The sequence below is a fragment of the Tenrec ecaudatus genome, chromosome 13 (assembly GCF_050624435.1).
Source record: "Tenrec ecaudatus isolate mTenEca1 chromosome 13, mTenEca1.hap1, whole genome shotgun sequence".
Taxonomy (NCBI): Eukaryota; Metazoa; Chordata; class Mammalia; order Afrosoricida; family Tenrecidae; genus Tenrec; species Tenrec ecaudatus.
Window position 1 is genome coordinate 125,843,312 of NC_134542.1, and position 10,064 is coordinate 125,853,375.

The following is a 10,064-nucleotide window of genomic DNA, read 5'->3' on the forward strand; positions in this document are numbered from 1 at the left end:
CATCATTCTCAAAATATTTGCTTTCTACTAGAACCCTTGGTATCGGCTCCTCATTTTCCCCTTCCCTCCCCCAGTAGCCCCTCCCTCATGAGCCCTTGATAATTCATAAATTATTATTATTTTGTCCTATCTTACAGTCTCTGATATCTCCCTTCACCCACATTTCTGTTGTCCATCCCCCCAGGGAGGAGGTTATATGTAGATCCTTGTAATATGTTTCCCTTTTGCATCCCACCTTCCCGGTATCACCACTCTCACCACTGGTCCTGAGGGGTTCATCTGTCCTGGATTCTCTGTGTTTCCAGTTCCTATCTGTACCAGTGTACATCCTCTGGTCCAGCCAGATTTACATGGTAGAATTGGGATCATGATAGTGGTGGGGGCAGGGAGAAAGCATTTAGGAACTAGAGGAAAGTTTCATCTTTGCTACACTGCACTTGACTGGCTAGTCTCCTCCCCCAACCCTTCTGTAAGGGGATGTCCAGTTGCCTACAGATGAGTCTTGGGTCCCCAATCTGTACTTCCCCTCATTCACTATGATTTGACTTTTTGTTCTGATTATGACTGATACTTGATCCCTTCGACACCTCGTGATCATACAGACTAGTGTGCTTCTTTCATGTGGGTTTTGTTGCTTCTGAGTTAGATGGCCGCTTGTTTACCTGCAAGTCTTTAAGACCCTAGACAGTATATCTCTTGATAGCTGGGCACCATCAGCCTTCTTCACCACATTTGTTTATACACCTACTTTGTCTTTAGTGATCGTGCCTGGAAGGTGAGCATCATGGAATGCCAGTTTAATAGAACAAAGTATTCTTGCATTGAGGGAGTACTTGAGCAAAGAACCAATGTCCATCTACTACCTTAATACTAAACCTATAAATATATGCACATAGATCTATTTATATATATATATATATACATACATACATACATGCCTTTATTTGTTTTTTTTTTTTGTTTTTTTTTCACCACCATTCCGAATTTATTACACCAATGGCACTGACACAGCTGGAGGTGCCCCCCATAAGCCCACACACAACTCCCTCCCTGCCTCTGGTAGCTGGCTGTCCAAGGAGGGCCTGTCACCCAGATAAACCTCCAATGTTTTCATTTAATATATACTTTTTTTGGACGTGAGTTTCCTTCTGAATTGAGGGGGCAGGGTGTCAGGATGTCCCATGTCCCACCTCCCCACCGGCCAATTAAGTCCTGCCAAGAGGCCGTTCATCCCGCCGCCCCCGAAATAAATACCGGGAGATGGCATTGAGTGTGAATGCAGAGCGATGGCACAGAGCAGGCCCGCCCCCGCCCCTAGGGCCAGGGTGACAAGAGCATGAGGACATGTTGCTGTAGGTGCTGGCCCAGTCCCACCCAGGGCTGCAGGTGGCCATCATGAGGCCACCTACAATTTGTCCAGGAAGTTGTCCAGGGCCGGGATTCCCTCCTTCAGGCCTTTGCGCTTGCGCGTCTCAGCCACCACCTGGCTGGGTCGGCTGGTGTTGTCGAAGGGTCCCCGGGCAGGATCTGCCAGTGGTCGAACACGCACTGCGGGAAGGCCTGGCCGCCAGTGTTGGACCGTAGGTCGGCTGTGAAGCCAAAGGACTCGTTGACTGGCAGGTAGGCCTTCACAACAAACATGGGGGTGCCAGCCACCTGGGACTCCTCGAACACATGGCCCCGCTTCCTGTTCAGAACGCCATAGATGCCCCCGACCACTTGCTCGGGACACTGGATCTCCACAAGGTAGATAGGCTCCATGAGGCGTGGCTGGGCTGTCAGCACGCTGGCGTAGAGGCAGCGCCGGGCAGTGGGGATGATCTGGCCACCCCCGCGGTGGATGGCATCCGCATGCAGGGTCACGTCGTGGACATCAAAGCGCACACCCCTCATGTTCTCCTCGCACAGCGCGCCCTCCTTGGTGGCCCACTGGAAGCCGGCCACCACGCTGTCCTTGATCTCATTGAGATACTGTACTCCCTTGGTGATGTCGGTCAGAACGTTGGGGCCAGTACCATCAGGCCCAAAGCACCAGATCTTGCGGGCCTCGGCCACATCCCACTCGTACTTCTCGGCCAGGTACTGAGCCCGCTGCTTGAGCTCCTGGCGCGCTGACACCTCACCCTTGTCGATGTCCTCGGTCAGGCCGTCGGGGAAGGGCCGTGCCTTCATGTACAGCCGGTTGTGCTTGTTGGGGGACTTGGAGAGGCAGAGCACGCTCGACTCCTCGCTGACGGTCTCACGGTAGGAGACAACTGGGTCCGATTTCTTGATGGGGATGCAGGCGTGGTCCTCTTCCAGGTCCTTGAGGCAGATCTCCAGGTGCAGCTCACCAGCCCCTGCAATGATGTGCTCGCAATGATGTGCTCGCCCGACTCCTCGATGATGCACTGCACCATGGGGTCAGACTTGGCCAGCCGCTTCAGGCCCTCTACCAGCTTGGGCAGGTCAGCAGGGTTCTTGGCTTCCACAGCCACCCTGACCACAGGGCTCACGCTGAACTTCATCACACGCATGTTGTGGGCATGCTCAAAGGTGGTGATGGTGCCAGTCTTCACCAGGAATTGATCGACGCCCACCAGACCCACAATGTTCCCACAGGGCACATCCTCAATGGGCTCCACGTAGCGGCCCATCATCAGAATAGTCCTCTGGATGGGCTTCAGGTAGAGGTCCTCCTTCTTTCCTGGGGTGTAGTTGGGCCCCATGATCCGGACCTTAAGGCCAGTGGACACTAGTCCAGAGAAGACACGGCCAAAGGCGTAGAAGCGACCCTTGTCTTTGAGGTTGGCACCATCTTGGAAATGTACATCATGAGGGGACCTTTGGGGTCACAGCTTTTAATACCCATGGCAGCCTCATCGTCGGGAGGCCCTTCATAGAGCAGCTCGCAGCGGTACTTCTGGGCCGTCACAGGTGAGGGCAGGTGGATGGTGATCATCTGCAGCAGCGCGTCCCCGGCTGGCAGCCACCGTCGCATCACAGCCTTCAGGAGGGGCTTGCCCTCTTTGTCTTTGTCCTCACTGTCCAGCTTGATGTCGAGCTTGTCAATCAGCTTAGCTGTCTCCTCTTTTTTAAAGCTCATGATGGCATCAAACACCTTGAAGATGGGGTCCAGGATGAGCTGGCAGAACGTCCGGGGCAGCTTCTTGCCATCAGGACTGTTGGGAGACTTGCTGAACTTGCCATTGGTGGGGTCAAAATAGCGGTCACCCCAGAGCTTCTTCATCATGTCCTCCACTTTCTTGGCCCGCTCAGCAGGCCCCAGTTGGCCCTCACCCTTTGCGGCAAACTTGGCCACATACATCTCTGCAAACTGCTTCAGGGTAAAGGCCCAGCCATGGAGTCCAGAGCCAAAGCCAACAGTACCCAGGACGGGGTCAATCATGATGTTGCCCATGGGGCCGCTCTCGCCCTCGCCATAGGTGGAGATGATGACATTGACATTCTCCACAATGCGCTGGAAGGTCTGGTACAGCTCCTCAGGCTCCAGCTGCAGCTCCAGCAGGGCCTGGTCCATCTTGTTCATCATCAGCACGGGCTTGATGCGCTCGGCGATGGCTTGCCGCAGCACTGTCTCTGTCTGCACGCACACACCCGACACACAGTCCACTACCACCAGAGCGCTGTCAGTGACACGCAGCGCCGCCGTCACCTCCGAGGAGAAGTCCACGTGGCCTGGGGAGTCGATGAGGTTGATGAGGAAGCCAGAGCCGTCCTTGCTCTGCTTGATGAAGTTAAGGTCATTCTCTGACAGCTCGTAGAAGAGAGAGATGGCGGTGGACTTGATGGTGATACAGCGCTCCTGCTCATCCTTGCGCGTGTCTGTGAAGCGTGTCTCCCCGGCACGAGCCGACGCGATGATGCCCACCTTGCATACCAAGGAGTCGGTCAGCGTGGACTTACTTGCCGTGGTCCACGTGGGCGATGACCGGCATGTTGCGGATGTTGGCCTTCTTGTCCATGATGGCCCGGATCTGATCTACGGTGAAGTTCACCATGGTGGCGGATGGCGGTGGATTCTCCCAGGCAGAAAGGAGCGATGCGAGTCGCGCCAAGGATGGCGGCGACGACGGCGGACATATGCCTTTATTTAGAGCTCTATAAATATCCTTTGCCACCTAGTTCTTTCCTCTATTTCCTTTTACTTTCTTCTTGTCCCACTATCATGATCAGTCTTCATTTAGATTTCAGTAATTCTTCTTGGTTACATTACCCCTGATCAAGCCCTACCAGGCCTCCTACATGCTCCTCACCACCTATTTTGGGTCACTTGTTCCCTTGTCTCTGGGTTTGTAAACACCACTTCCTTTCCTCCCATCTCCCTCTCTGGAATGACTCCCATGTCAGTCCCGTTGTTTTCTCCTACAGATTGTTCATCCAGCCTATTTTATTTAGACAGACCTGCAAAGATAACATTTACAAAAATAAGACGCAGAAAAACAAAGCAATAAAACAAAACAGCATTAACAACAACAGCAACAAAAAGACATTTTTTAAAAGCCCATAGACAGTTCAAGGACTGTTTGTTGGCCTGGAGGAGTGTTTTCCAGTCGAGTCTGATGGAGTGCCAAGCCCTGGCCCCAAGGATTCCCTGGGGACTTCGTTGCTCTGTTCTCCTTGCTGTTCTGTTTGTTGCACACCCTTAGTGTTTTGCCTTCATGTGATGGTGTCAGATAGGGCAGAATGCCCTCATTGTGTCTCCAGTGTTGTCCCCTGTAGGGCTATGGGTCAGTGAGGGATGTCATGTCTCATGGTGGGGCTGGCCATATGGTCTTCTCTGTAGATTGGCTGCTCTGGACAGGGATATCATCCTCAAGGTTTGGTGGGCCAGGATGTGCTCCACTCTCTCTTCCTCCCCCTTCATTTGCTCCTGTGTGCTCTCATCAGACATGTCCCTCTCCCTGAGCTGCAGCTTCAGTGCTGTCCTGTGAAAGATATTCTTTGGGGGGAGGAGGGGCAGGTATTCACAGAGTTGGGATTGGGGCCGGCTCCTCAGACCTCTCCACTGGTTCCCTACTCCATGCTGGCATGTTGCATTCACATCTTGGAACACCGGGTTGATATCTGTTCCCTGTGGAAATATAAACAATACTCTTCCCTTGGGTGGGTTATGTCCTGTTGCCCCACTACCAATTTATTTTTCTTCAGTATATCCCACTTGACAATTTGTGCCTCCTTTATGTTTGTGTCCTTTCCCATTTCTGAGAGCCTATGTATTCCCTGTGCCAAAGTTCCCAGGTTAGGACCAATTCCCTCATTGATGGCCCTAATATGTTGGGGTTTTACCTTGAGGTTTGCGATCCACCTTGAGTTTATTCTTGTGCATGGAGTGATATAGGGATCTTGTGTCATTTTTCTGTAATTAGATATCCATTTTTCCAGGACTATTGCTAAAAAGGGCATCTGCCCGACATCTCCCTTCACCCATTTTTCTGTTGTCCATCCCCCAGGGAGGAGGTCGGACAGGGCAAGATATGACAAAATAATAATTTATTAAATATCAAGGTTCATGAAGGAGGGGGTAAAAGGGAGGGAGGGGAAAAATGAGGACCTGATGCCAGGGGCTTAAGTGGAGAGCAAATATTTTGAGAATGATGAGGGCAATGAATGTCCAAATATGCTTTACACAATTGATGTATGTATGGATTGTGATAAGAGTTGTATGAGCCTCTAATAAAATGATTAAAATAAACCAAAAAGGGCATCTGCTTCCCATTGGATATTTTGGGGCCCTTAAAAAGATCAGTTGGCTGTATGCTTATGATTTTATATCTGGGTTTTCAGTTATTTTCCATTGGTCTAAGTATCTGTCATTATGCCAATACCAAGCATTTTTTTTATTACTGTGGCTGTATAATATGTGCTAAAGTCAGGTAAAGCAAGTCCTCCCACTGTGTCCTTCTTCTTGAGGAGTTCTCTACTAATTCTGGGCTTCTTCCATCTCCATATGAAGTTGGTCATCAGTTTTTTCCATTTTTTTGAATAAAGATGAGGGTAATTGTATCGGGATTGCATTAAACTTACATAGTGCCTTGGGAAGAACTGACATCTTTACTATATTGAGTCTTCCTATCACAAGCATAGGATAGTCTTCCATTTGTTGAGATCACTCTTGGTTTCTTGTAACAGTGTTCTGTAGTTTTCCTCATATAGATCTTTGGTTCTTTTAGTCAGGTATATCCCTAGATATTTGAATTTGTGCTTGGCTATTGTGAAGGGTACCACCTTTTTGATCTCCTGTTTTGTGGTCTTATTTGATGTGCATAGCATTCCAATGTACTTCTGTTTGTTGATCTTGTATCCTGACACTCTGTCAAACTCCTCTATTGCCTCCAGTACTCCCCTTGTGGAGCTTTTGGGATTTTCCATAAATAAAATCATATCATCTGTAAATAATGATAGTTTCACCTCTTCCTTCCCCAGACAAATATCTTTGATGTCTTTTCTTTGCCTTATGCTTTTAGCTAAAACCTCCAGTACAATGTTAAATAAGAGTGGGGAGATGGGCATCCTTGTCTGGTCCCCTTTTTCAGTAGGACTGTGTTAGTCTTTTCTCTATTGAATACTACATTGGCTGTTCATTTTTCATATATAGCTTGTATTGTCTTGAGGAATTTCCCTTCCATACCTATCTTCTCAAGTGTCTTAAACAGGACTTGGTGTTGGATGTTGTTGAATGCTTTTTCTGCATCTAATGATATTATCATGTGGTTCTTATATTTTTCATGTCAATATAGCTAATGATACTGATGTTGAACCATCCCTGCATCCCAGGTATGAATCCCACTTGGTCATGGTGAATTATATGTTTGATATACTTTTGTATTCTATTGGACAGGATTTTGTTAAGGATTTTTGCATCAATGTTCATTAGGGATATTGGTCTTTAGTTCTTGATTCTTGTAGGATCCTAGCTAGGTTTTGGTATCAAAGTTTTACTAGCTTCATAGAAGGTGTTCGGAAGTTTGCCGTCTTTTTCTATGTTCTGGAAGAGTTTGTGTTGGATTGGTGTTAGTTCTTCCTAAATGCTTAGTAGAAGTCTCTTGTGAAGCCATCTAGTCCAGGGGATTTTTTTTGTTGGTAATCTCTTTATAACCTAGTCTATTTCTTCTATTGCTATGGATGTATTGAGATTCTTGACGTCCATTGGGGATAGTCTACGGAGGAATTGTTTTTCCAAGAAGTTATCCATGTCTTCCAAGTTGGAGTGCAATCCTTCGTAGTACTGTGTAATTATCCTTTTGATTTCATTAGGGTCTGTTGCAATATCCCCTCTTTATCCGTGATTTTTGCTATTGAAATTTGTTCCCTCCTTTCTTTAGTTAGGTTTGGCAGCAGTTTGTCGATTCTGTTTATCCTTTCAAAGAATCAACTTTTAATAGCATTAATTTTTTCCCATAGTTTTCTTATTTTCCCTCTCCTGAATCTCAACCCTGATTTTTATTATTTATTTTCTTTTGCTATTAGTAGGATTGTCCTGCTGACTCTGCTCTAGTTGTTGTAAAATTTGTGCCTGCATATCAATCATGAGTCTCCCTTCCTTTTCAGGTGTGCATGTATGCTATAAAACTTCCTCGAATAACTGCCTTTGCTGTGTTCCATAAGTTTGGTTATATCGTGTTGTCATTCTCATTGGTTTCTAGAAATTTACTAATTTCATCTCTGATCTGTGCCAGTATGTACTCCTTTTGCAGTAGAGAGTTATTCATCCTCCAATTGTTTGCTCTTGTTTTCTTCATCTTCCTTTTGATTTCCAGCCTTATGGCACAGTGGTCTGAGAGGGAAGTCTATATGATATCAATGTGCTTAAATTTTTGTAGATTCACCTTATGGCCCAGCATGTGGTCTATCTTCGAATATATGCCATGTGGGCTTAAAAACAATGATTTTTTAAATTTGGATGAAAAGCTCTCTAGGTATCAGGTCAAATTGTAGTATTTTGATCTCTAGCCTCCTTGTTGAGTTTCTTTCCCTGTGATCTGTCTTTCTCAGAGAGCAGTGTATTGAAGTCAGTCACTATAATTATTGAGTCTGTGATTTCTTTTTTCATCTTTTGGAGTGTTTGGTTGACGTACTCGGCGGGTCTCTCATTTGGGGAATATATGTTTAACCAGTGTAACACCTGAATTTTTAATTGCAGGAAAAAAATTTTTGTTTTTATTCTTTACTTTCATAGTTATCAATATATATAACAACCAAAATATATTTTTAAAATATAAAATTTGCAATGTTTTTAAAAATGTAACCAAAATGGCACACTCATCCATGGATTTATAATAAAAAAATGAATCTTCACTTCTGTATTATTTTTCATCTTATTTTATCCTTAAATAAAAACAAACAGAAAACTTATTTTATTTATAAACTATAATACAAAATGTATTTGTTTATAATTTTAGTTAGTGTGAAATTGAACAAAACAGTTTTTTTCTTTTGTGATACAAAGATGAACTTTGCATTTGCTGCAGAAAAATGCTGGTGCACTCTTGCAATTTACATTTTTGCTTCTTCCTCTGTTTGTGACCTCAGGATAATGGTGAAGATCATCCAAACGGGTATCTCTTCCAGGGATAATTTTGGTGGCAGGACCTATTCGCTTTCTGTTAGCAAACCCAACATCAGTAAAGCTAGTAGAAGGTCTGTCTCATTTTGTTGGTCTATTACTTCTTCCATCAAGAAGAACAGCTCGGCAATGCTCATTTTGAACTCTTGCAGACTTTGGGAATTTGTGAATTATTATTGAAGTGAATCTTGGACTTCTTATCTTCCCATCTGCTATAGTTTATTGTGCCAGCCTGGCCGATAAACACAAGTAGGATTAACTGAAGGGTAGAGGGATAAATGGCTCGGTGAGCCTCACCTTGCTTGTTATGTGCCTCAGTTTAAAGGGGTACACTACCTGTGGGATGCCTAGCCTGTGAACTGTGTCGCTGTAAGTTGAGGTCCCTTTAAGCCCACACGATTGGAATGTTCATCTCTGGAGCTGGGGACTGAGAGTTGATGACAGTTGGGGACTGCCTTGCTGTTTGCTGCCTGGGTATATATAGCCCAACTCTCTCTACAGAAGGGGACTGGCACCTGGCAGCTCTGGAAACTTGAAGGACTTCTAGTGTCTCACTGCTTTATAATTTAACTGTTAATTTCTTGTATTGTCTATCTGTATAGTATTTAATGGTTAATTTCTTGAATTATATATCTATCTTTATAAATATATTTATATATAATTACTAGCAATCTGGTTTGTCTCTCTAGAGAACCCTGTCCAATACACCATCTATCTCTACTTCTCACTTCTGATACAATAGGACAGTTTAGTTTGCTCTTCCAATATAAACATGAATTTGAGAGCTTCACCACGACATAGCAAGTTGTTTACTCAAAAATTGTTCAAGTCCTGGCTACTTAGTGCAAGAGCTTTATTGGGATTTTTCTGGATTGCATAAAGATTTGTTTTTCGACAATATGTGTAATGATATCCTTCGAGAAAAAATGTCTAAAGTATCCAACAGGACGTTTTACTACCCCAGAAAAATCTATATGTCTTAATCATTCAGGCATAGGTCTAGCTGTCCTGTCTCCAAAAATGTGCCGACAAAGAGGAATTCTTCGTTCTATAGATGTAGATGGCTTTGAACAGGTAGTTATTGGAACGCATTCTTCAACTTCAATAACTGAAGTTTCTAATTCATCTTCACTAGTATTATCATTACTCACTATGAGGTCTTCTAATTCATTCAAATCAGAATAATCGGGCGTATATTCACTATCTCTCATGGGAAAAAATAAATATTGTTATGAAAATAGTTTGAATATCAATATAATAAAAATTTTATATTGTAAAATCAAAAATTTAAAATATAATACATATTTTACTTACTAATTTGATCCATATAAGCATCTGGTTCCTTGTCTGAGTCTGTACCACTTCCATCTAGGTCATTAATCCGTCTTTTTCCATAAAACAAATCACAATCCATGCTGTGGTAATTTTTGTCACCAATTCAAAGACGGACATAACGAATTTGTTACGTTTAGAAAAAGCGGAAATATATAGTAAATAT

At 44.7% G+C, this 10,064-nt stretch overlaps 1 pseudogene; it reads right to left on the minus strand.

Moving 5' to 3' along the window:
* Nucleotides 1-943: 943 nt before the first annotated feature.
* LOC142424846 (elongation factor 2 pseudogene) lies at nt 944-4,095 on the minus strand (annotated as a pseudogene).
* Nucleotides 4,096-10,064: the final 5,969 nt, after the last annotated feature.